The sequence below is a fragment of the Rhinolophus sinicus genome, linkage group LG11, assembly GCF_036562045.2.
Source record: "Rhinolophus sinicus isolate RSC01 linkage group LG11, ASM3656204v1, whole genome shotgun sequence".
Taxonomy (NCBI): domain Eukaryota; kingdom Metazoa; phylum Chordata; class Mammalia; order Chiroptera; family Rhinolophidae; genus Rhinolophus; species Rhinolophus sinicus.
The window spans coordinates 67,615,064-67,635,371 of NC_133760.1; the positions used below are offsets into that span (position 1 = coordinate 67,615,064).

The following is a 20,308-nucleotide window of genomic DNA, read 5'->3' on the forward strand; positions in this document are numbered from 1 at the left end:
CCCGGAGAGTCTGCCGCTGACCTGCATTGACGTCATTGCGTCATTAGGTTTCCCCTGGAAACACTGGCGCGCCCAAAATAGTAACATATTAATTCAGGCCGGGGGAGCAGGGAGAGACTGTTTGTAACCCTGCAGCTAACTCAGCGTGCGCCAGCCAGCGCGCAAGGCCCCCACCCCTTCTGAGCGCAGCGCGCTCGCCGACTATTTTGAGAACAAAGGGAGGCAAAATATAGAACCTCGGAGACAGGGTGCGGGGGACGCCGAGACCCTCTCGCCTTGCACGCTCGCACACCCACACACACCCACACATACACACACGTGCGCGCGCTTGTGAACATCACACCTGGGTCTGTCTACCTTCTGGCAGGCGCTCCCTGCATTCGGGCTCTTTCAGGGACTAGATCCTCGGGCACAAGGACAGGTCCAGGTGAGGCCCTTCTGCCCTGCTGGGGTTGAAGGAGGAATCCTCCCCACTTGGACCCCGCTTGGTGGGCAGGCAGGGCGCCCTCCCTCCACGCGCCCATCCCTACCCACCCATGGGAACCCCAACAAGAGGGGCTCCTCTCGCAGGCGGCAGGTGCAGCCCTGCGCTTTCTCCTGCGGCGGTGCCGGATCCCGCTTGTAGGGGAAACCCTGCAGGGATCCAGCCAGCTGCCAGTGGCTGCCCCTGCCCGCGGAGTGGCGGGGTGGCGGGGTGGCGGGGTGGGGGATGGTCCAAGCCACACTTCCGTGCCCGCTTACTGTCTGGCATCCAGGGAGAACTGCTTTCGGACAGAAGGACTGGGGGCCAGGGTTTCTGTCACAGACTCCATAATCGTTTGTGCTGGAGAGTGACCGACTTGCCCTCCCGCTCTCTGCGCTCCGCGCAAAGATGGATGTTGCTGAAACGCGAGCACGGGCTTCAGAGGCTCTTTACTCGTTCCCGTCCTGCCTAGCCTGGGTCCTTGACTCGCCTCTCTGAGCGCGAGGAGAACGCTTCTCCGGATCAAACTAGCAAGTGCTTAGCCTTGGGCTGTCGGACGAGGAGCGGAGGTGGCGCTCGAAACTCTGAGCCAAGAGAAGGGTGCTGTGCGGGCTGAGCGGAGCGGCTCCCGCGCGCACGTGAGTGGAAGTGCAGGGAGCAGGGGGTGGGGGTGTCATATGAGAGGGCTCAGCCTTCCCCTTCCTCCCAGAGGCCGCTCAGCAGCCCAGGGAAGGGTACAGAGAGGTCTCACCTTCATCCCGCCCTGGGCCAGGGAGGGGACGTGCCTGGGATTTGGGAACATGTCTCTGTGAGTGTGCGCAGAGCTCACGGCCGTGACTCGGTTCACACAGCACCCACTCCCGTAGCAAGGAAAAAGGATGCTTGTCACACAGGGCCCTGACCACAGGTATTGCCTCTTGGCCTTTGTTCCTGTTAACCAAGCACAGAGGTGATAAGCAAGCAACCACGTGCTGACCTTCCTGGACAAACCCAGCTGTCCCCATCAGGCAGGGAGCAGACCAAAGAGCAGGCTTGGGAGAAGACAAGCCCGTCCTTCCCATGTCTGAGCTGTGTGACCTCTCTGCATGTGCCTTTCCCTCCCTGAGCTGCAGTGGCCTCCTCTGTATAACTGGGTCATGAAGCCCACTCCACAGGCTGTTGTGAAGATGATAAAAGATGGTCCCTAGAATGTACTAGAGAAATGACATGCCCTAGTCCTGCCCCTGCCCCCCTGTAGGTGGTTGTCTCAGCAGTGAGGGAACCCACACTCCTCCACATATACACACTCCCTAGCGACATCTCTGGAGAACACTGAGGAGATACTGGGGAAACAGTGACAAGTGTCCTAGACCCAAGAGGATGGCATCTGTGCTCATTTCCTCCACATCACTGGCCTCTGATCTAATGCCTTCAGATTCAAGTTCAGTCCAGTGGTAGAGGTAGTGGGGCCCGTGGTCGGGCTCTTCGTCCCTCTGTAGGCTTATTTCCCAACAGGACATGCATCCAGGCTACATGGTCTGGGCTCCCATCACTACAGCTCCTGTCCCACTGAGCCACCACCATCATCTACCTGCCTGTCTCCTCTCTGGACCATGGCAGGGATCGTGTGGCATTCTGTTCCCCCAGCAACTCCCAGCACCGTGCTTGGCAGAGCAGCTGACATTCACTGTTGGCAAACCAAAGACTGACAGTCCCTCTTTTGGTAACCTCTTGCCCCAGTGCCACTATTGCCACCAATGTCTGCATGTCAATGTCCATGCAGTCCCTGGGTCACATGTGACTGCTCCACACAGGCCTTCCTGGTCCCCAGTGAGACGAGCTCACTCACCCTTAGTCCCCGGGTCACTTGGAAGAGCTCTCACGGTTTCATCAAGTTCTGCCCTGAATTGCCGTTCTCTGTATAAGTTGTACATCTCCCTGCTGGGTTGTAACTTCTCAGAGCTGCCATTGGGCCTTGCCCATCTCTGTGTGCCCCACATAGCTCTGGCATGCGGCGGATGCTTAGGAGATGTTTCCTGAACTGAACTCTGCAGGTCTGCTCACCATCTCTCAGTCAAGGACCTGGCCTTAGATGGGCAGTGATGCCGACGTGATTTCTGTGGACCTGGGCTAAGAGAGACTGTGGCAATGTCAGTCTAGAAATGCCCCTCTCCACTCTGCCCTGGGGGAGCATCCTTCCAACTGGGCCAAAGTGCAGAGTATGCCTGGCTGCTTGGGAAGATGAGGGAAGGAATAGACCCATCAGGGTCAAAGCCATGATCTGCTCAGTCAGCTGTTTGGCAGGAAAGCCAACATCTTATAATCAAGGGACAGACCCTGGTCTCATCCTGGCCCACAGCAGCGTCTGTTACTCAATGAACAACAAATAGCTGGAGACTCAGAGCAAGGCAGGGGCTCTGTCCCAGCCAGTAAAAACGTGGCAGCCACCAGTCCCTCCACAGACCGTCTCAGCTAAGCATCCCAGGCCTGTCAGCACAGCGATGTCAGCCTGTGGGTCCCAAGGGGCCTGCTGGGTCTCCTACTGTAACACTCTGTCTTCAACGTGGGGCGTAGAGGACTTCTCTGTGCAGGGAGGGGTCAGTGACACCCCACTTTGCTCCCAAGATGCACTTCCCTATGAGCGTGTCTTTATGGCCACTGCAGGGGCCTTTTGATAACAGAGACTCACTCAACCTGCCGCAGGTCACTGGTTGTGAGGGCACAGGCAGTCAGGATATTCTGGGTACGTTCATACTTGATGGAGGGGGATGCAAGGGGGTCCTGGAAGTCTGTTTGGGACCCAGGGGCTCTGTTGGCTGCCTGGCTGTCCTACAGCCCTGAGGCAGCAGAAGCTGCAAGGTTCCAGGCTGGCATGCTGCCTCAAAGTCTGCTCAGCAACTCACTTGTCCCTGCTTCCTTCTGGCTTTCTTCCCACAGCTCCAGTTCAAATGACTAAGGAGAGAATCTGATGATCCAGCTAAGTCCCAGGGTCCCTGGTTAGCCAGAGCCACCTCTACATTCCTGGGACATCCAGAGATCTAGGTCAGACGTCCCCCATTGGCTGGGTCAGCGGGGCTGCAGTGGGAGCCCCTGGGGGTGGGGAATGACCAGAGCGGGAGAGGTCATGGCTCCTCTCAGCAGAGCTACAGGAATGGCAAGTTCCTTGGAAAGATTCCTTTGATGTGTTGAGCACCTTGGCTGGCCTGTCCAATGCAATCATACTCTGGAATTGACCTTGACCTCTCCTTGCAACCCCAGCCTGGGAAGGTCAGGATATTGTTGATTACATGGGCAGCAGGTTCCATTACTGAACTGATCTTCATGCCAGGCCCCCCATGGGGCCCAGAAGGCAGTAGCTGATGTCACTGTGTGACGCTGATGGCAATGGGACCAGAAGAGCAGTGAATGAGGGAGGAGTCCCCAGAGGTGGCTCAGAGTCCCACTCAGCCCCACTTAGTTTGCAAGAACAGGCACAGTCAGAAGAGACCTGGGATCTCCCACTGAACACAGATCGGCCAGGAGGAGAGCCCCCAGCACCCCTACCACCGCGGGAGGCATTGTTCTGAGCCCTACAAAAGCAGTGACTAACCTGGCAACACAATCAAGGAAAAAGAGCCCTGGGCTGGGAATGAGGAGACTGGCTTCTAATCCAAGTATGGCCATTAGGTCACCATGTAACTCAAGACAAGTGAAAGCCCTTCTTTTCATCGCCTGCTTCGTATACTGGTGGAATGATACAACAAGCAGATTTATCAGCACAGACATGGAGACTCTGTCACACCCTTGACTTCAGTGGAAATCGGCCTGCCCAACAGGAGTCTTGTGACCCTTGAACCTGGGGGCAGTCGGTAGGCAGGTAGCAGGGTAGGCTGCTCTCGGGACCGGGCCTCTGGCGGCCGTAGCCCTCTCCTCCCCAGTAGGCCCTCCAAGTGACAACTTCTTAGTCTCGCTTGTCTGGCAGCCTCCTGTACCAAAAAAGGATGCCACAGCCCCCTAAACTCTTCCTAACAACGCAGGTGGAGACCCACTTATTCAGTCATTCCACAGCTTCAGTTGGTCCAATGCTACTTTTGCTGGAATTGTTCCCCTCTCAGTTCCTGTTCCTTGACCACCAAATTTTATCGCAGGCCTTGCCTAAGCTTTGCTCTCAGCATTTCCCAGTCTGCACGTCTAACCTGTCTCCTGGAGACGCCATTACCCCTATCATCATCCCGCCAACCTCCAGATCTGCAGCTGAGAGTTCTGGAAAGCCCTCGTCCACCTTCCTCTCGTCCACTGCCTACACTCCTGGCTTCCAGTCCCTGGGAGGGGAGTGCTGAGCCAAGGTTATGACCCAGACGAACCCTAAGTTCAGGTCTTGCTTCTGATAGAGGCGCAGTTGTGTTTTTGCTCTTGTGGGCAGAGGTGGAGGTAGCTGAGCAGCAAAGGATTAAATGTGGAAAATCTGCCAAGGATCCAGTGGCATTAAGCCAAGAGCTGGTTTCAAACTGAGAGGTACAATAGGTGCCAGCTCAGCTGGTGTGGACAAGTTTTGCAACCAACGTTCAGAAACAGGAGCACTCAGGCTGGCAAAAGCTGGCCAGCTCCACAAAGGGAGGTGACACTTAGATTGAACCCCAAAAGATACGTAGGACCTGGGGTGTGGAGAGGGCATGAGAGGAAGACAGCTAGGTGGGAGCGTCTGTGTAACCAGGGGTCTCAGCCCCTGTTGCCCCTTAGAATTACCTTGGGAGAAACCTGAGCTCTTCCTAAAGATGATACAAAGATGCTCAGACCCCACGCCCAAGACATTCAGATTCCACTGGTCTGGAGTGAGGACCAGGCACCGTATTCTTAAATTTTTCATTTGTACTCTGTGATTTATTAACAATTAATTATGTGCCATGCTACTGGAAATTATCTTTAATTTGTAATAATCTGTGATTTAGTTTAAGGGATGACACAGTAGTAGTTTGGAGGCAGCGCTTTCTGTTGGAATCCTCGCTGCCACTCACTGACCAGGCATGACGCCCTGAGCTTGCAAGGTTCTCAGTTTTCTCATCTGTAGAATGGCAACAACGGGAGTGCCTGCGTTGCAGGGGGCGGCCTTGTGGCCGACATGACGTAATGCCTTTGTGTGTTGAGCACTAACACACTGGGCACTGGTCATGTTCGCTGGTTCTAGATGATTCTATCATGCAGCTAGGGCAGACGACCTCTGTCATAAAGTGAAGGACAAAATGAGCTGCTTGGGGGGCTCTCCTAGAGATTGGGGAAGATCTGAATCAGAGGGGGGAGAAGCAGAAAAGGTTGGGCTCTGTTACGGTTTAATGGTTTAATGACGGGGTGAAATGTTGGGGTTCCCTCCAATTAAGCACAACAGGATCCCAGGTTTGGGGTTTGAGGCTAAGGAGTGACATGATGAATGTGAGACCTCGGGAATCTGGGGGTTGTGTAGCCTCGAACAGAAGCAGGGAGATGGAGTCAAGAGCATAGTTTAGGATCAAAACAGGCAGAGGAAATTGAAAAGAGAGGATGAGTGTGAGGTGAAGCGCAAAGGAAGAATCAACAGGATTTAGGACCTTGTTGGACAAAAGAGCTTAGAGGGATTGAGGGGAGAAAAATAAATTTAAGCTTTCAAGTCTAGTGGGACTAAGGAAATAACCCCTGTGTTGGTTAGGATTATATTTAACTCTGAGTATCAGACAATGCAAATCAATAAGGGCTTAAACAAAATAGAAGTGTATTTCTCTACCATTTGCAAGTCCAGAGGTATAAAGTTCAAAGCTGGGAAGGCATCTCTCTCTGTTCCCAGAATCCTTGGAGGACCAGGCTCCAGACAGCTCATTCATCTGCCATTCTCATGGTCTTTGTTCCCATGGTACATGCTGGCAGACCTTGGGTTTCAGCATCCATACGGAGAAAGGAATGAAAAACTGGCAAAAGGCAAAGAGCCTCAATGTCTTGCAGGAGAGTCCTTGTGCTGTCACTTATATTCTATTGTCCAAAAATTGGTCTCCTGGCCACACCTAGTTGCAAGGAAGCTAAGAAGTGCTGCCTTTATTTCCTAAGTGGCTTGTACCCAGCTGAAAATTCTACGACATCCCTATGGTAGAAGTGGATTCTGTTTCTGTAAAAAAAGAATTCGGATACTGGAGGAAAGCTAACAGTCTCTACCATTGCCTCATTTCCTTCAGCGGTGAAGTTGAGACACGGAGTCAATTTGGGAAAATACTTAATTTCGAATATATAGAATTTGAAAGAGGGGATAGTAGGGTACAGATTTATGGGCTGTGGTAAGCAGAATTCTAAGATGCCCCAAGATTTCTGACCCCTCTGGAATACACACCCCAAATATATACCCCCCTCCCCACGGATGGGACTTGTGTATATGATGGCAGCTTCTAAGAGAAAATTTAGAGTGGCATGAGGGATGCAAGTCAAGCTGTGGGAAGTTACTGAGGAAATGGCTGATGAGAAAGGGGAGGCAGCGTGCACACTGAAAAGCTTTAGCACAGCACACAAAATCCTCCGTGAGCCAGCCACCATCTCCCCCTCCAGACTCTTCTTCTACCAGTCTCTTCAGAGGATGACCCTTAGGCTTCTGATTCAAGAAACTAGGTGGACACAATAGAAAACACTGGCAAAAGCATGAATTTGAGCAAGCCAAGGAGGTTAGTTTGAGTTTGAGGTGTCCATGAGAATACCAAACGGAGAGACCCAGAAATAGCTGGAACATTCAGAGAGATGGGAAGAGACAAATGCTGATGGACTTGAAGGATCGTTTTCCTTTTTTTTTGGGTAAATGAGCAGTTTGCTGACTCAGCAGGTCTGAACCAGCTCATGGGAAGAAGGGGTGTGTCCCAGCACTGAGCCCGAAGTGCCCCTGCCTTGACCAGGGAGCTGCCACTGTCGTGGGTTGCATGGATGTGTCTGTCCTCCCCATCTCTATAAATAGGTAGAGTTAAGAGAACAGAGGCCCTCTCCACCAAGTGGTTCCAGTTTCATCTTTAGATGTCACCATTAATATCTGTGAAACAGACTCTAGGAAAAAGACTAAAAAAGCGATCTTTATTTAGCCTGGAGAAGAGAGGGAGGGAGAGCTGTGATGTTGCTAGGAATAAACTGCTGCTTTTAGCTTTTTGTCCTCAAGGAGGCCAGAGGAGGTGGACTTGGGATACAGTTACAGCATTTATTCTCAAGGGGGTGGCGAATGGAGATTTCTGCCTCCTCTCACCCCCAACAACCAAGGGACATTTGACAAAGTCTGGAGACATTTTTGGTTATCATAATGGGTGGGGGGTGGGGGGACAGTGCTACTGGCATCTAATGGGTAGAAGCCAGGGATTCTGCTCAATATCCTACAACACATAGGACAGGCTCCTCCCCCACAACAGAAAATTGTCTGGCCCCAAATGTCAATAGTGCCCAGACTGAGAAACTCTGAATTAGAGGAATTTTAGTATTTAATTTCTTTCGAAGCAAAGAACAAATAGTCACTCAGTCAACCTTAAAGAAAAGGGTACTTTATTTGCTTGTTCGTTTAAGGATATACCAGGGTGCCCAAAAATGTATACAAGTGGACACTTTGGTCAGCATTGCTCAAGCAGTAGTTCGTCGTTATCAGAAGTGTCTGGATGCTGATGGTAACCACTCTGAGCCCCTCTTGTCATTGCAGAAGTCAAACGGACTTGTATTCATCTTTTGTTATCGGTATATATCGAGTATTACAATTTTAATAGCTTTTTCCTTTCTTAAAATGTGTGTACATGTTTTTTGCACCCTCTGTATATGGTTGGGAAGTGGGATCAGAACAGGACAACTGTCAGGAATCATAGTGCCTTTGTTTCCCTCTGTTTGCCTGCTCCCGCCTCCTCTCACTGCTGATTGGCCAAAACTTAAAATTCCAAGGGAAGCAGCCTGATATGCTTAGCCAATCACCACTGCTGCTTCAGAGACTCCACACAGGCCAACTTCCTGGGCTCTGGCCAGTCTGTGGATGGAGAATGCCTTTTGGTCAGTGGTCCACCCCCTACTCTCATCCAATCAGAGGCCTCTCTTATACATGGAACAGTCTAGACATCTTCCCCGAATAGGAGACTGTGAGCAGGGCCCTATGAGTCAGAAGGAGATATGGGAATCAAACACACCATGACTGCCATTTATATGGCTGTTTTTTCCGGTTGTTCTTTTGACACACTGCTGTCTTTTTCTTGGTGTAGCAAAGGTAGGGGCTGAACACAAAGCTGCGCTGTCCAATGCAGCAGGTCACTAGCCACGTGTGGCCATTCAAATTTAAATTATTAAAATTATTCAGTGAAATAAGTCAGACAGAGAAAGACAAATACCATATGATCTCACTACAGGTGGACTCTAAAGAACAAAATGAATGAAGAAACAAAACAGAAAGAGACTCAGATACAGAGAACAAACAGATGGTTACCAGATGGGAGGGGGCTGAGTGAAAAAGGGGAAGGGATTAAGAAGTATAAACTGGTAGTTATAAAACAGTCATGGGGATGTAAAGTACAGCATAGGGAATATAGTCAATAATATGGTAATAACTATGTACAGTGCCAGGTGGGTACTAGACTTACCCGGGATCACTTCATGAATTCTATAAATGTCTAACCACTATGTTGTACACCTGAAACTAATACAATATTGAATGTCAGCTGTAATTGAAAAATAAATAAATAAACAAATCATTTTCAATTTCATAAAGCAAAAAGTCCAGTGCCTCAGACGTATTAGCCACACTTCCGGGGCTCAGTAGCCACATGTAGCTGATGGCTACCATAATGGACAGCGCAGACAGAAAGCATTTCCGTCCATGCAGAAAGTTCTGTCGGACACCACTGCTCCCAAGGAAGATTCTGACTGAACTAAAAAGGGTGGGATCTAAATGGAAAACACATTTTAGGGTCTGCCCTAAAGAGAAATCTGAGTCATCTTTTATCAATTCGTCCTGACTGTGAGGTGTGTGTGAAATACTGCGTGGAACTGTGCTGGTGACACATGCTTGGGTTTGGTGTGTCCCCCACGGGTTATAAGGCTCTGCTCACAGAAGCGAGAGCTTGGAGAATAATTCCACCTGAGGAGGATTGCTGGAACTCACCCATTCGGAAAGGTGCTATAAATGCTTAAGAGTAAAGACGAGTTGAAACGCTCTGAATAGTGCATCACCAGCTTTTCAAACACCACGACAAAAGGTGACACGCAGAAATGTGCAGCTCAGCTGAACGAGGAAGTGTGAGCAGAGATGTTTGGCTCACTGACATGCCTTGAGGACCTCTGAGGCCTTTTCTGCTCGGCTCCCATTTTTCTTGTCCTCTCCCCTCTGCCCCGGGTCTGATGTGGCCTCTAAAGAGAACAAATTTTCTTCCCCCCAAGTTGTCGTCATTACTGCTGTTCATCAGATACTCCCAAACCTCTGCCCTCCAGGTGCGGGAGAGGATTGTACTTCCTGCCTCTAGTGACTGGGGATGGAGCCCATGGGATTAGTTTTGGCCGGTGCGTGGAAGAGCATTTGAGCTCTCTTTTTGGCACTGCAACCAGCAGCCTTCAAGCTGGCAGCTGCTCCACCATCCTGGTTCCCTGAGTGACCACCATGTGCCATGGTCCCTGTCATCCCATGGTGGGGGTGCAATGTGAGCAGGGCATAAAACTGTGTGGTTTTCAGACTCTGAGATTTGAGGATGTTTTTAAATTGTGGCATAACCTAGTCAATCCATCTTGGTCACTGTACTTTTCATATATTCATACCTTCAGGCTGTGCATGACATTGCAATTTGCTGCAGTCATTAGCTGAAGTTGTTTCCAGTTACTTAGGAAAAAAAAGTGAGTTGCAACTTTTTATACCAACATTTTGTGCCAATCACCAAACTCGGATGTTTACATGACTAATCTTTTCTATGGATTAGGGCTCTTTAGAGTAGAAGAAGAGGCCTCCTTACCTACTGAAAAGGGAAGACATTTCTTCCTTAAACTGGTTAACACGTTGCGTACGGCGGGGTTTAAATCCCTCATACACCTCTGTTCCAGCAGGTTTTTAAAAGAAACTACTTTAAAATGCACTCTTCTCTTTAAAGTGTACATGCTTCTATGTCATTTATTATTTTTCTATGGAATTTTTTAGGATTTACTCACCTATGATGTTAGTAATCCCTCCTGGTGTGATACTGCAGAAAGCAGCTTCCTTTGTTATTAACGAAACACAAATAATTCAATAAAATGTGCAAAGTAAAAAGAGTCAACAGTAAAAACAAGAATTCTCGTTATCCGTCCTTAACGCATGGCTCAGAAAAAAACGAAGATTCTCGTGATCCGTACGCAACGTGTTAAGTACCAGCTCTCTGAAGAAACCAGCTGTGGTTCCTTACATGATAACCTTACGGCTAACAAATTCTTTGAAAAAGAGACTCAAGTGTCTAATAACAGCAATGGGTCCAAGAAGAAAATAAAACACTGAGAGGAGTTGATAGGAATGACTTCAACCCAGGAGACAGAAGTCACCCGCTAGGGAAATGGACACACAGCTCCTGGAACAAGAAAGGCCTCACATTCATTCATTCATTCATTCACTCATTCATTCATTAGCAAATAATCATTGAACATCTGATATGTGCTCTGCTCCGATGAAGCTTATTTCCTGGTGGTGGTGGGGGTGGTGGTGACAAGAAAATAAACAAGTAGACAAAAGAGCCATGAAAGAAATGAACAGGAATGAGATGGACTAATGAGGGCAAGTGTGGATAGGGAAGGCCTTTCTGAAGACGTGACTCTTAAGCTGACACCCAGAGAAAAAGGAGTCAGTCATGCAATGGGCAGAAGAGCATTCCAGACAGAGGAAGGGCAGTGAAGACCATAGACAACATGAGTGGGGTGTGATGATGGTGAGAGGAGATGAGTCAGAGAGGCAGGGAGGGGCCTTTGGGCCCGAGTAAGTGCTTTGGGTTTCACTCTGAGAGAACAAGGAAGCCCGTGAGGAGATTGGGAAAGGGATGAGGTTCAGCAAACTTTTTCTGAAGTCCCTGATAGTAAATATTTTATTCTTTGTAGGCCATACAATCTCTGTTGCAACGATTCAGCTCTGTGAAAGCAGCCACAGACAATATATAAACGAATGAGGGTGGCTGAATTCCAGTAACACTGCTTATGGACAATAAAATCTGAATTTTACATTTTCATGTGTCACAAAATATTATTCGTTGGATTTTTTCTGACCACTTAATAATGTAAAAATCATTTTTAGCTTATGGACCATACAAAACTAGGCAGCAGCCCCGATGTGGCCTGTGGGCCCATAGTTGGCCGACCCTTGGTTTGGATCAGTCAGGCTGGATGACCGCTGAAGCAGAGAAACTGTTTCAGTCTTTTATGAAATGATCCATCAGTAAGTGACGAAGGCTTGACTTGGATGGTGATGGTCGTGATCGGAAGGATTCGAGATGTATTTGGGGGGTTGGGGCACAGGATGTGCTGACGTACAAGGTGTGGGGGTGAGAGAAAGACTGGTCAGCAGTTCCCCAGTTGGTTAGATACCTATTAATATCACTCGCTTATCCAGTGTCTGGAGGAAAGCATTTTTGCTCTAATCTAGTGGACACCTGCTATGTGCTAGAAAGTGCATGGTCTCAGTTCCTTTTGCTGCACGTGTGAGAGTTCAGACCCTCTTCCTTTTCTTTGCTGCTCTGGAAGGGTAGGAGGCCTCGGCATTCCCAGAGAGGGAACTATTTTTAGGTTGACTCATGCTCTAGGTTAATGAGCGATCAAATGTTATTATGAAATAAAAGAGGAGGGAGGAGTGTTCTGAGGACAGTTTCCTAAAAAGAGGCAGGGCCTTGCCTGAAGAGCTCAGGGGTTACACTTGGCCAAAGACCCCTGCAAGGAGGTTATTTGAAACCCCAGCACCCAATGGAAGCTGAGTCATTGCCTGGGAGCACCTCCTCTTCATTCTAACAGATTTGCCTCCACCTACGTCCAGGAATCCTGTCGCCGTCCTTTCTGCCAGTGTTCAGCTTGGCCTGATGACTGCCAACAGGGGCAATGCTCTGTGCAAGCCACCGTTTGGCTTTCTGCGTTGAGAAACACAGCCCCTCCCCATCCGCCAACATTTTCTGGTTTTGTGTTTTTTTTTTAATTTATTGGGGTGACAATTGTTATTAAATTACATAGATTTCAGGTGTACAATTCTGTATTGCATCATCTATAAATCCCATTGTGTTCACCACCCAGAGTCAGTTCTCCTTCCATCACCATATATTTGATCCCCCTTACCCTCATCTCCCATCCCCCATCCCCCTTACCCTCTGGTAACCACTAAACTATTGTCTGTGTCTATGAGTTTTTGTTTCTCATTTGTTTGTCTTGTTCTTTTGTTGTTTTTGGTTTATATACCACATATCAGTGAAATCATATGGTTCTCTGCTTTTTCTGTCTGACTTATTTTGCTTAGCATTATACTCTCAAGATCCATCCATGTTGTCACAAATGTTCCTATATCATCTTTTCTTACCGCCGAATAGTATTCCATTGTGTATATATACCACAACTTCTTTATCCATTCATCTATCGAAGGACATTTTGGTTGTTTCCATGTCTTGGCCACCGTAAATAAAGCTGCAATGAACATTGGAGCACATGTGTCTTTATGGATAAATGTTTTCAGATTTTTTGGGTAGATACCCAGGAGAGGGATTGCTGGGTCATATGGTAATTCTATTCGTAATTTTTTGAGGAACCTCCACACTGCCTTCCATAGCGGCTGCACCAGTCTGCATTCCCACCAACAGTGTATGAGGGTTCCTTTTTCTCCACAGCCTCTCCAACACTTGTTACTACTTGTCTTGTTGATGATAGCCATTCAAAATGGGGTGAGGTGATATCTCATTGTGGTTTTTATTTGCATTTCTCTGATGATTAGTAATGTTGAGCATTTTTTCATATGTCTATTTGCCATTTGTATGTCCTCTTTGGAGAAATGTCTCTTCAGGTCGTCTGCCCATTTTTCAATTGGGTTGTTTGTTTTTTTGTTGTTGAGTTTCATGAGTTCCTTGTATATTTTAGATATTAGCCCCTTATCGGGGGCACTGTTTGCAAATATCTTCTCCCTGCCAACTTTTTCATGCTACCCAAACCCCAGAAAAGAGGGGTGGGATACTGAAGTCTTAATGGGATGGGAATGGGAGGGGTGGGTATTTGGAGGACCGAACTCAAGGTCTGTAGGGCTGAGTCTGTGATTACTAGCACCTATGCAAGGTAAGCATTATTACCCCTTTTCACAGAGGAGAAAACTGAGGCTCAGGCAGCTTAAGTGAGATGCCTGACATGTATATAGTTACTTGGAGGCAGAGTAAGAAATTGAACCCAAGTGGGTCTTACTCAAAAGTCTGGGTTTTTGACAACAGTCAACCCCATTCCTACCCCACTGAGGTGCCAGCACCCACCTCCCCAGCAGGACCAGTGTGTGCTCCACTTGTCAGCAAGACCTCTGCGAAACAGTTGTCACAGCTTCTTTATCACCAAATCAGCAAGTTTGTATTGGGCCTTTAGTCTTATCATGCACTACGCAGTCCACAGGACAGCTTCTATGTAATACTTCCTTTGCTCTTCATAACCTCCCTGAATGGCAAACAGTTAAAGTTTTGAAGTAAAATAATACCAAAAAAAAGTACAAAGATAAAGATGCCTTTGTCTATACTGAGAACCCCAAGAAATAAGCTCTGTGTAACAGTTTGGCATTTTTTGCTTTGCTGCCTCGCATTTCAAGTTTACGCTTTTAAAAAGTATAGAAATAATATACGAGTACAGTGTCCCTTACCAAAAAACTTTGGGCATAATGAATAAGGCTAACGTCTCCCATAACCTCCATCACTGCCCCATCCTAATCCCCTTCCACCACCAGGAGAAACACTTTATGAATTTGGTGAGTCCTTCTGATTGTTAAAGATGCATTTGTTGTACAGAATTGTGTCCACGGAAAATACGGAACTTTGTTTTACGGTTTTTATTTAGAGAAACCAGTGTTGTGCTGCACGTATCATTCAGTGCCTCGCTTTCTTAACTCACTATTATTATTTGAGATCTACTCATGTTGATACATATTGGTCCAACTCGTTTCTTCTTCTTTTTTTCTTTTTTAGCCATGGGAGAAGTTTTAATAACCTCAAAGTGAAGAAGGGCTTTTAAAGTACGAAACAAAACCTAGATGCCATTTTAAAAAGTTGATAAATTCATCTATGTAGAGATAAAAAAAAAAAAATGTCTGTAAGGCAAGAGCCACCATAAGCAGAGTCAAGTGACAAATGACTATACACAGGTATTTGCATTTCATATCATAGGAAAAAGGATAATTTTTTCAGCTTCGTTGACGTGCAATTGACAAAACTGTAATTTAAAGTGTACATCATGGTTTAACGTACGTACACATTGTGAAAGGATTGCTCTCATCTAGTTAATTAACATATCCTTGCCTCACATACTTATCTTTTCTGTGTGTGAGAGAACATTTAAGTTCTACTCTCTTAGCAAATTTCAATTATGCAACACAGTGTTAGCAACTATTGTCACCATGTTTTACATTAGATCTTCAGACCTCCTTATTCATCTTTTAGCTGAAAGTTTGTGCCCTGTTACCAACCTCTCTCTATTTCTCCACCCCCCAGCTCCTGGGAACCACTTTTCTACTCTCCATTTCTATCTTTTTTTTTCAGATTCCACATATATGTGAAATCATATGGTATTTGTCTTTCTCTGTCTGACTTATTTTACTTAGCATAATGCTTTCGAGGTCCATCCATGCTGTTGAAAATGGCTGGGTAACAGACTATTTATTGTATGAATACACCACATCTCCTTTACTCATTCATCTGTTGATGGACACTTAGGTTGTCTCCTTATCGTGGCTATTGTGAATAATGCTGCAATAAACATGGAGTGCACATAGTGCTTTGATAACCTGCTTTCATTTCCTTTGGATAAATACCTAGAAGTGGGATTGCTGGATCATATGATAGTTCTATTTGTAATTTTGTGGAGGAACCTCCATACTGTTTGCCATAGTGGCTGCACCAATTTACATTCCCACCAACTTACATTCCCACCAACAGTGCACAAGCCTACCCTTTTCTCCACATCATCACCAATACTAATGTTGTCTTTTTAATGATGGCCATCCTCACAGGTATGAGGTGATACCCATTGTGGTTTTGATTTGCATTTCCCTGACGACTGGTGGTGTTGAGCACCTTTTCATGAACCTGTTGGCCACTGGTATATCTTCTTTGGAAAAATGTCTATGTCTGCCCATTTTTTAATTTGATATTTTTGGCTGTTAAGTTGTATGAGTTCTTTATATGTTTTGGATATTAACCCCTTATCAGATATATGATTTGCAAATATTTCCTCCCATTCTGTAGGTTGCCTTTTTGTTTTGTTGATGGTTTCCTGTGCTGTGCAGAACTCCTCAAGATTTCAAGCCATCAGTCTAGCAAAGACCTAAGGCAGGTATCATAAGATTCCAGCCAATATATTTACACTGCCTACTTCTCCATCCTTCTCTGGTGGGACACTGGGATTACTGCCATATTGAATGCCCTTGCACGGATCTCCCTGCACAGGGGTTTGACCCACCTGATTGTCAACAAAGCCACTGAACCAATTTACACCCAGGCCAGCACTGTGTGAGGCACTATTCCCCATCTTCAGTGACAACCCTCGAAATTGTCAGACTTTAAAATTTTTACTTAGTCTCCCCCATTCACATACTTGTTCAAAACAAAGCAACAACAAAACCACATGCAGAAGGAGAAATCTAAAACCCATCCTTTCGCCCCATCTCTCCACAGCCCCTTCACCCAGCCACCACCACCTCATTCCCACCACTGCAAAGACTACCAACAGGTCTTGCCACCTTCTAACCCATCCCCCACACAGCTGTGAGTGCTTTTTTAAAAAATGAAATATTTCAAAAATTGAGATGAGAATAAAACACCCATGTACCCATGTGCCCATTTTATCAAATACTCAGCTTTATCACTTTTTAAAATTTTGTTGTATTTACTTCCCATCCATGTTTTTATACTTTTCCTACAAATTTATGTAGTAACTATAATCATAACCAATCAATAGAATTGTTTTGTATGTTTTGAAATGTTTTATAAACGGCATCAGACAGTATGCATCCTTCTGCAAGTTGCTTGATTGGGACGCTGTGATTTTTAAAGGCATCACGTTGATATATGGAGTTCCTGCTCATTTAATCCAACTGCTGCACTGTATTTTGTTATAGCGCTACATCACAATTTAGCCATTCTCCTGTGATTCTGGGTTTTCATTATTACACAGTATGCATTCAGTGAGCATGCCCGTGAATTGTCTCCTTAGACATACGCATAATAACATCCCCAAGGAATATGCCTGTGAGTAGAATTGTTGGGTATAAGGATATACTCCTCAGCTCTAGATTTTGCCAAAGTTCTCTTAAACTGATTAAACTAGTAGACACTCCCCAAAGTGTAAATATGTATTAATATTAAATGTTTACTATGTAACAATGTCTTGATGTGTATTTAATGTGCAAATTCCCGATTACTTTTGATAGCAACCAGTTTTTCGGATTAGTTTATTGACCATTTGGTCTTCCATGTCTCTAAAATGACTGTTTGCAACATTTGCCATTTTAAAATATTGTGTCTTTAAAAAAAGATTGATTTGTAAGGCTTTTTAATGTATTCTAGATGCTAACTCATGGTTGCTTATTTGCATTGCAAGTAATTTCTTCAATCTATGTCTTGTCTTTAACTGTGTTCATTGTATCTTTTGTTGTACAAAAGTTCTACATTTTAATGAGGTCAAATTTATCAATTGTGTTCTATAATTGGGAGGTTTTGTGTCTGGTTTAAGAAATCCTTCCGCTCACTGCAGTGCACACCTGAAGCTGAAGCTGAATAATAATGAATGTCAATTTACATATATATATATGTATATATATTCACAGGATGTGGAATACAGCATAAGAAATAGAATCAATGGAATTGTAACAGCTGTATATATGATGTCAGAGGGATAATAGATTGGGGGAGGGTTATCACTTTGTGAGGGGTATAAATGTCTAACTACTACATTGTTTTGTACACCTGAAACTAATTAAAAAAAAAAAATCCTTCCTGTCCCAACTTGAGATTACAAAGATACTCTACTATATTTTCTTTTAAGAATTATAAAATTTTGCTTTTCACTTTAAAGTCTTTAATCCACATAGTATTTCTGTGGTATCTATGAAAATTGATTATTGCATAAAGATAATAATCTGTCCCAGCATCATTTTTTTAAAAAGTTCTTCTTGTCCCCACACATGTAAAGAAACCTCTCTCATATGTCAAGTTTCCAAATATAAGTGGGTTTATTTTCTGGACTGTAGTCTATTTTAATTCATGGGGCTACTTTTCTGTCCCTGTGCTAATATGACGCTGTCTTAGTTAGTATAACTTTATAATAAAGCTATTGTGTATAGGAAGTTCCCTTCAACACTTTTTATTCCTCTTCACAATTTTCATAGCTCTCGCTCTCTTTTTTTTTTTTTTTTTTCGGTCTTCAACATTAATATTAGAATAAGCTTGTCAAGTAACACAAAAAATTTCATAGGAAATTTCATTTGTACTACATTAGATTTATAGATTAAATTCAGAAGAACTGACATTTTTATGATAGTATCTTCCAACTCATAAATATTACGCTTGAACATTTAAAAATCTCTATTCAGATCTTTTTTTATGTCTTTCAATGATATTTTGTGATTTTTCTCCATAAAGATCTTACATCTTTTGTTAGATTTATTCCAAAGTGTCTTAAAGTTTACTGCAATTGTGAATGACATTTTTCTATTATATTTTTAATTGATTATTACTTGTGTATAGAAATAGCATGGATTTTCCTATTTGACGTCCTTCAGCAACTTTGCTGACTTCTCTTATTAGTTCTATTTGTTTTTCTGGACATTTTCATGGTAAAGAATTCCTGGCATGTGCACTTCTAGAAGTGGTGACCTAGATATTCTGAGAAGTCTTGTAGTCACAATCTATCCTGCTCAAAACATGGATCTGGGATTGCAGCAAGTAAGTGAAATCTCCCAGGGACCAAGTGAGCTGAAACCAAAGAGTGACATTATAAACATACAGGAAAGATTGGGTTGCCCTGAGTGCTAGTGTCCATGAATATAAGTGCAGCAAGATAAACTATGTAAGACTTTTGGACGGTAGCAAGAAGGAGCAGAACCCAAACCCCTGCAATAAGCTGGGACCCTCAAAGATGGTTAAAGCGGCTACAGTCCCAGGTTGGTAGATTCTTGGAATCCAAAAAAAAAAAAAGCAAATGCAAATCCTCTCTGGTGAAAGTCATCCACAAGTGAGGCCCAAAGATTTCCACAGATTAATATCTATCAATGTGAACTCACAGTAAAAGAATTTCCAAAGACACAAGAAACACACTCCCGTAAGTGAGGGTCAGGAAAAGCAACCTGCGACAGGCTTAGGTCCTTAAGGATATCAGATATTGGAATCATTAGATAGAGGGTATAAAATAATTGTGTAGGGGCTATGTAAAGAAATGAGAGATTAAATCACAAAAATGGGCTAGCAATGAAAGACTCTCAAAATTGGGAAGAACTGACAAACACTGATAAATGTATAGTATTTATAGAAATGAAAAACATAATTTTAAAGCGAAAAAGTCAGGATGGGATGAATAGCAGATTAGACCCAATTGAAGACATAGTTAAAGAGAGAATTAGAGAACTAGAAGATAAATCTGAAGATATTACCAATAATTCAGTACAGATTAAAACATAGAAATTATAAAAAAGGTTGAGATATGAAATAATCTGGTATATGTCTGATAAGAGTCCAAGAGAAGATGGAATAGAGGCGAATCAAGGAGATAATGGCTGAGAATTTTCTAAAATTGATGAAAGATACCAATCTTCATTTATCCAAAGCAGGATACACTAAAAAGAAAATTCAACCCTAATGTGGTAGGCAGAATATTCACGCATTCTTTGACACTTCTCCCTTCAACAGGTGGAGCCAACTCTCCTCCCCTTGTATGTGGGTCTGACTTGACTTCTACATCTCTCATTTTTGTTTTCTATTCCTTTGTCCTTTCCTTCTTCCTTCTTGGGGATTGTCTCAATCTGACCTTCCAATTCACTTCTCAACCTGTAATTACCATACTATTCTGTTGTTTATTTTAACTATTATATTTTCCATATCTAATATTATACTTCATCCATTACATTTTTCATACCCAATGCTGTGTTTCTGCTTAGTTCTTTTTTATGTTTTCTTATTTTGTTTCCTATTTTTAATATCTTCCTTTGTCTTTCTGTTTATGAGGCTAATTAGAACATTTTAGCCCATCTGCTCCAATATTTTTGCTTCTCATGGAATTTGAAACCCGATATGTTATTTTTCTTTTGAAATATTTGTACTCCTCAGTGCTCATTTCCCCAGGGCACTGGATACTCTGTCAGGCACACCAGGCCTTTTTGCTTGTCACTTCAAATTAGCTCTGTGGGGATGGGGATGGGACAGATGAGATTTAGGGTAGAGAGACCCAGATATCCAAAAACCTCAGTTCTCACCCCAAAGAACAACTTTTTGTGTCAGGGACACACACACACACACACACACACACACACACTCGTCCCTCTCCCCAGGGAAAGCTGCATTAGGGGGTGATACTTTCTAGATCATAATTTACCAGGCCTGGGGGTTTATAGAAAAAAGGGTGGGGAATACATAATACTATCCAATAAGAATTAGTCCCTATCTATTTTTCTCAGCTCCACACAAATATAGGGCTTCTAATTTTACTCCCACTAACCCATGG

General features: G+C 44.8%; 1 long non-coding RNA gene across 1 annotated transcript; it reads left to right on the plus strand.

The window, feature by feature from the left end:
* The first annotated feature begins 39 nt into the window (after window positions 1–39).
* LOC141567624 (uncharacterized) lies at window positions 40–17,363 on the plus strand. The gene is made up of 3 exons (XR_012490447.1): window positions 40–427; window positions 936–1,101; window positions 15,841–17,363. It is a non-coding gene; the product is annotated as an uncharacterized LOC141567624 (long non-coding RNA).
* The last annotated feature ends 2,945 nt before the right edge of the window (window positions 17,364–20,308 follow it).